Source organism: Erpetoichthys calabaricus, chromosome 2 (assembly GCF_900747795.2).
Source record: "Erpetoichthys calabaricus chromosome 2, fErpCal1.3, whole genome shotgun sequence".
NCBI lineage: Eukaryota > Metazoa > Chordata > Cladistia > Polypteriformes > Polypteridae > Erpetoichthys > Erpetoichthys calabaricus.
This window is the reverse complement of record NC_041395.2, coordinates 289330270-289336849: the sequence shown is the minus strand read 5'-3', so window position 1 is coordinate 289336849 and position 6580 is coordinate 289330270.

Below are 6580 nucleotides of genomic sequence, written 5' to 3'. Positions count from 1 at the left end.
CCATATCACGACTGCTCGCCGTTGTCAAATCCGTTTTTCTGTTTGATGGAGGCTGGGTGCTCGTAGAAGGGAGGAATGTGTTTCTAATGCGGTCGGCTGCATTTCTCTCTTGGGGTGTTTCTTACCTCTGCGTGGACTCCCGTTATTTTAGACACGTTTTCAGTTGCTGCATACGCGAAACAGTGCCCACTAGCACCGTATCAAGACCAGCCTGTGCATGCATGACAAGCTGGTGGTGATTCTCAGGACTAAGTTTAACAGCAAGGCCTGTTAGGGTCCAGTTTATCATGTGCGTGATGAGACGAGCGCGTACTGTTGGCACACCTATAACTAACGGATGTCACCTATGCACTCTCCTCAACACACATTATAGGGGCACACAAAATAATTATGAAACGTATTTGGAAATCTGTATATGCTAAATTGTTTGAACTGCTAAATCTCAGAGTAGCCACGGAGAGTTCAGATACTGAGACATTGTGGGTTCAGCACAGAACTGGATTACACCTCCTTATGTCAGGCACTATTTTAATACTGAATGGGTTTAATCAGATTAAATGGAAAAAGTTAAGAGTGGGATGGGAGATATACTGTAGGTGAATGAGCAATGGTGAAAAGGGGATATGGCACAAATAAAACTAAATGTGTGATGCAGACATTGAAATGCGGACTGCATTCATTCAAATTACTGTCCAGAGAAATGAGTTACATCAGCCAGGCTCACTGAGCAACAGAAATGATTCACTCTGTACCAAAATATTAATGATGAATCATTTGGAATGCTAGTGACTTAAAACAAAGAAGCAATCAACCTGTTTCCTTCATGGACACTACAAGATGGACCTGCTCTATTCAAATGTTAATGCTTTAAATATAAACTTGGGGTCCTATCTGAGTATGACTGACCTCATGTTAACTACCACCTACAATCCTGTGTTTGACAGCAGCAGCTTTCTGTTATCCAAACCAGAAAAGGTATTATGTGTGTTTGAAGTTTTTTTCATTATGTGTATATAATATATATATATATATATATATATATATATATATATATATATATATATATATATATATATATATATATATATATTATATTTCTATTATATTAAAAAAATCCTGCGACGAGACAAGACTTTTTGGAAGATTTTTTCAAGTCCCTTGAGTAGAGACTTTGGCCATGAGATGTTTTCAGGTCATGTCCTCCTCTCAACCATATTCAACCATGCACACGGTACTTTCACTTCTCATTCGTGTGAATGCTTTTGACAGACACAGTTCTTGCTCTCTCAGCTCTTATAAATTTTAACGTTTTCCTCACTAAGTTCCCAAGTTATCAACAGTAAAAATGAGTACACAGCAATCCTAGGACTGAGATACGATGAAGTCAAACAAATTAATACCAGAAATGTTGATTGGTTACACGGCAAATCGGTTAAATGCGTATCAATAGACTATGCTGAAACATTTGTTGGTGACTGTGTGGAAGATGAAAACATCAACTTACAATATCCTGAAGAATATCTACAACCGTTAACACTGTCTGGTCTTCATCCGCACAAATTACTGTAGAAAGAAGGATGTATCCAGGAAAGGTAATGTATTGTAGTACATCTTCAGGGGATAACATTATACAACAAAGATCTTGATGTGCCATTCATATTAAAATGTTAACAGCTTCCCGTTAGAATAGCTTTTGCAAAGACAACTTACAAATCTCAGAGCCAAACATTCGAAAAAGTCATTATATTTAATAGAGAGAAAGAAACGAAATTCAATCACGGGCAGTTATCCGTTGCATTGTCACGATGAAAGTCCAAACACAGAATCAAAATTCAGTGCGATATTGATGAAAATTTAATTCAAAAAATTGTTTTTACTGAAGTTTTACAGTAAAAGTGTAAGTTTAAAAAATTTTTGTATGTTAATTTCAAAGCCAAACAGAATGAAATTGTTCTACGTAACAACTGTAATGCAACATGAAACATAATTTACTTTCAAATTATTACATTTTAATATTTTTAATATCCGCATCCCCATACGTAAGTGGCAGAACCGCAAAGAGGCTAGTGCGTAGCCCTGGCACGGGGGTTGGCGAGTGAAGTGAGTGGGGGCAAGCCCCCTAGTTATATCATATATATATATATATATATATATTTATATGTGTGGCAGCACGGTGGCGCAGTGGGTAGCGCTGCTGCCTCGCAGTTGGGAGATCTGGGGACCTGGGTTCGATTCCCGGGTCCTCCCTGCGTGGAGTTTGCATGTTCTCCCCGTGTCTGCGTGGGTTTCCTCCGGGCGCTCCGGTTTCCTCCCACATTCCAAAGACATGCAGGTTAGGTGGATTGGTGATTCTAAATTGGCCCTAGGGTGTGCTTGGTGTGTGGGTGTGTTTGTGTGTGTCCTGCGGTGGGTTGGCACCCTGCCCAGGATTGTTTCCTGCCTTGTGCCCTGTGTTGGCTGGGATTGGCTCCAGCAGACCCCCGTGACCCTGTGTTCGGATTCAGCGGGTTGGAAAATGGATGGATATTTATATGTGTGTGTGTGGTTCTTTTTGAGCTTCTGTAATATTTTAATTTCTCCTTGGGGACAAATAAAGTCTCATTTAATAATCTAGTGTAATCTATATAATAAAAAGTTGACTCACTCAGAGATCAACAAAAACACTGTATCCCATTTAGTTAATAAGCTGAAGTTTGACAGGATGGTACATCTGTGGCAGTACGTAGGGTAGGTACATTTTGATATATCAATATTTAGGGGTAAAATCTCCCCATACCATATAAAAACTAAAAAACTCTATCATCTCTAAAACACTTTGACTGATTTGATTGAAATTGCTGATGTTAGAAAAAAAAAAAGTTTTTTTATCTTAGTACAGCAAGAGGGGTGTTCTTAGGCATTGCTTCCTTTTTTTGGCTCAGCGCTGACAAGTGATCACACTGAGAAATGGGGCTTGCAGTTCATGCAAATGAATGCTGCAAGGATAAGAATGGGGCTAGCAGAGAGTAAAGAAGGGCAGCTGCCATTACACAGGAAAAAGTGAGCTGCATGGAAAATGAGGTGTGAGGTCGATTAAGGAAAGTTAGGCAAAGCTCAAAAAGCACATAGTTAGCAAGTAACCTTCTTTGGTACACACAGTACTCCCTATACTGTCGGCTTCTTTTTACTCCTAATGAGAGGTTCGGAGCATGTGCTGATAGTGCGTTGTTTTACCCACCACATGACGAATCACCTGGATTGGGACCCAAGTGCAGCGGGTGTCACCTCAGCACTACACTGGAACAGTGTGAGATTTTTTACGGTGGCTGGAGTGCCAGTCCTGCTACCAACCCCCAAGACTTCCTTATAAGTTGGAGGACCTGCTTGCAGGGCTGGATGCAGATAAACGTCATGCCCAGGATGAAGCAATTACAGGTGAAGGGCCTTGCTCAAGGGCCCAGTGGAGTAGAGTCATTTCTGGCATTTATGGGATTCAAACTGGCAACCTTCCAATTGCCAGCATAGATCCCTAGCCTCAGAGCCACCACTCTTCATGATATGGTATAAAATGCATACAAATTCAAACCAGATTAGACTGTCAAATGTGCCTATATACATATTGTACAATTCAAAGAAAAGGGGGTATGGTGGTAAAATACATACAATATTGTGGAGCACTGGGGTGTCTTGGATGTCAGAGCCTGATGTGCGGCTACATTGTGGTTTGCAGAGCACATGTGTACACCACAAGTCAGGAGTGATGACATGCTTTGTTCAGTTTAAATGCATAAGCAGGTCATTAAAGTGTCCCCCACAGACACAATATAAAGGAGGTGGGGATGGTTCACAATGTTATTTCTTTTTACCTGTTCTTTTCTGTACAAAGCTTAAAAAGTTCAGTTCATTAGATGCACCACATAAATGTGCAGCCTGTAAATGTTAATGCAGTATGTAATAAGTTAAAGTAAAATACAACTCAGTTTATATTGGTTTTGATTTAAGCCGTCCAAACCTTTGAAATGGTACAAGATTACAAATCAAAGCATTATATTCAAATCTGATAGAAGCTGCCATTTTTACAAGATAGATAGATAGATGTGCTACAGGGTGAAATTACATATATAACCAAAATTATTATTATTTCTACTAACCACCTGTTTGAATTTAATATAATACTGTTTTCTGTAAAATTGTATTTTGCATCAACTTGCAACAAAAACTGAAGTCACTCACTAGGAAAAACCAGAATTGATCTACCAATAAACCATTTTTTATAGTGTGGCAGAAGCGCTTGGTTGGCACCGACCTGACACAGACTGACACCGGAGGCACAGGTCAAAAGAAACAAAAATATTTATTTTTGTAGTCTGCAGCCGTGGGGCAAGTCTTCCCCGTGTCCCACAGGCCATACACAGTCTCCAAAGCAGCAATCAAAACACCCTAAAAATCACTCCTCTTCCTCCACTCCTCCCAGGCAGCTTTGTCTTTGTCCTCGTCCTCATCCTCATCCTCCTCCCAACTCTGGCGCCTCGAGTAGTGGCTGTAGGCTCCTCTTATAGCCCACCTGGAAGTGCTTCAGGTGGTAACCAACCTAATTCAAGCTGCACTTCCGGGTGTAGCTCCATTCAGCCCACACAGGCTCGTTAAGCCATGCAGCTCCTCTTGGCGGTGGACATGGAGCCTAACGGGGATGAGCTCCGGTGTTCCAAGAAAGTGGCCCCGATGCAACCCAGGGGGCCTGCCACCAAGTGTACTGGGGGACGTAGTTTGCATCCCATGGCTGCTCCCCCGGATCCAGTGTCAAAGGGGCAACCGGGCCGTGCATGGGCCCTGGCCATCCGCCACAATAGCCTATCCATAAGTAACAAATGCCAGTGAACTAATAATACTAACCTGTGTGGGGAAAAAAACTAGCAACAAATATTATATAAATAGAAGCATTTAGTTAGTTGCATAGAAATTCTGATACATCCGATTAACCCTCTGCTCTGGAAATGAGGAAATTTCCCAGTTGAAGCCAAATAACACAGCTAGTTCTCCAGAAAGTCTTCCATCCATATCACCCACTGTTGAAAAAATGCATTAAACCAAATTAAAATAATTTGTCAGTGTATAAATATTTACTCTGGGTCTTATAAAAAAAGTTCTCCTATCACTACATTCCTTATGAAAAAAAAACATCAAATGGAAAATTTTAAATTATAAACTAAATATTTCTGTTAGTACATTTACCCTTTATGTTGAGTAGTGTTAACCAGTAGATCCAGAATGTAAATTTTGTATTGTCACTTCAGTAATAAGGTCATCAAATCAAGCTTTATTTGTCACGTACAATTACACACATAATACATACAATATATAGTGAAATGATTAGCTGCTAAGCTCCAAGAATGTGCACATTTGCATTAGAAGAAGAATATACAAGAAGGAACAGTCCTGTCTCCTTTTGTCTTCACTCTGTACACCTCAGACTATACATATAGCACCAGGTCATGTCATTTGCAGAAATTCTCAGATAATTTTGCACTTATGGTGTGTATTGATAAGGGGGATGAGGCACAGGAGAGGAGTCAGGTGGAGAAGTTTGTTTCTTGGTGCAAAGAGAATTGTCTGCATCTTAATATCAGCAAAACCAAAGGAACTGGTTATTGACTTTCACTGCACCAAAGAGCCTCTATGTCCAGCTATTATTCAAGGAATGGATTTAGAGGTGGTCCTCTCCTCCAAGTACTTGGAGGTTCACATTAATGACAGGTTGGACTGGTCTTGGAACACAGAGGAGCTTTAAAAGAATGAATAGAGCAGGTTGTTCTTCCTAGGAGACTGCATTGTGTTAAGCGACATCCTTCACATCTTCTACAGCTCTGTGATGGTCAGTGTGATTTTCTACATTGTGGTGTGCTGGGCTGGGCTGGAAACATCACTTCAAGAGAGGCCCACCAAATCAACAAGCTACTGTACATATGTATAAAATCCAACATCTGTCTGTCTGTATGTTTGTCCGCTTTTCACGAGAAAAGTACTTAACGGATTTAGAACAGGTTTTTTTCTATAATTTGCTTGAACATTCCGGTTGATTTTGCGACTTCTCTCATTGCGCTATGTATCATAGGTCGCTTCATTATCGATTTATTTGCACGAATCCGAGAGACACGCAGTGGGCCAAGGGGAGAGGGACAGGGCCCTCCTCACTGATGTGCCAGCCTCGGGGCATGTACCTTACCCCTGCTTAGCTAGCGAACGAGAGAACTACTTAATGGATTTAGATTTGTTTTTTTTTCTATACTTTTCTTGAACATTCCAGTTGATTTTACAACTTCTCTCATCACACTAAGAATCATAGTTCGCTTGCAGGAGCGATATAGTGGCACTAATCTGAGACAGAGGCTGCAGGCCAAGGGGAGAGGGAAGAATGATGTCAGGAGTGGAAAACCAGGCAGGGCCCTCTTCACTGTCCTTTTTCACTAATACGCAGGTATATATATATATATATATATATATACAGCTGCGGTGGGTTGGCACCCTGCCCAGGATTGGTTCCCTGCCTTGTGCCCTGTGTTGGCTGGGATTGGCTCCAGCAGACCCCCGTGACCCTGTGTTC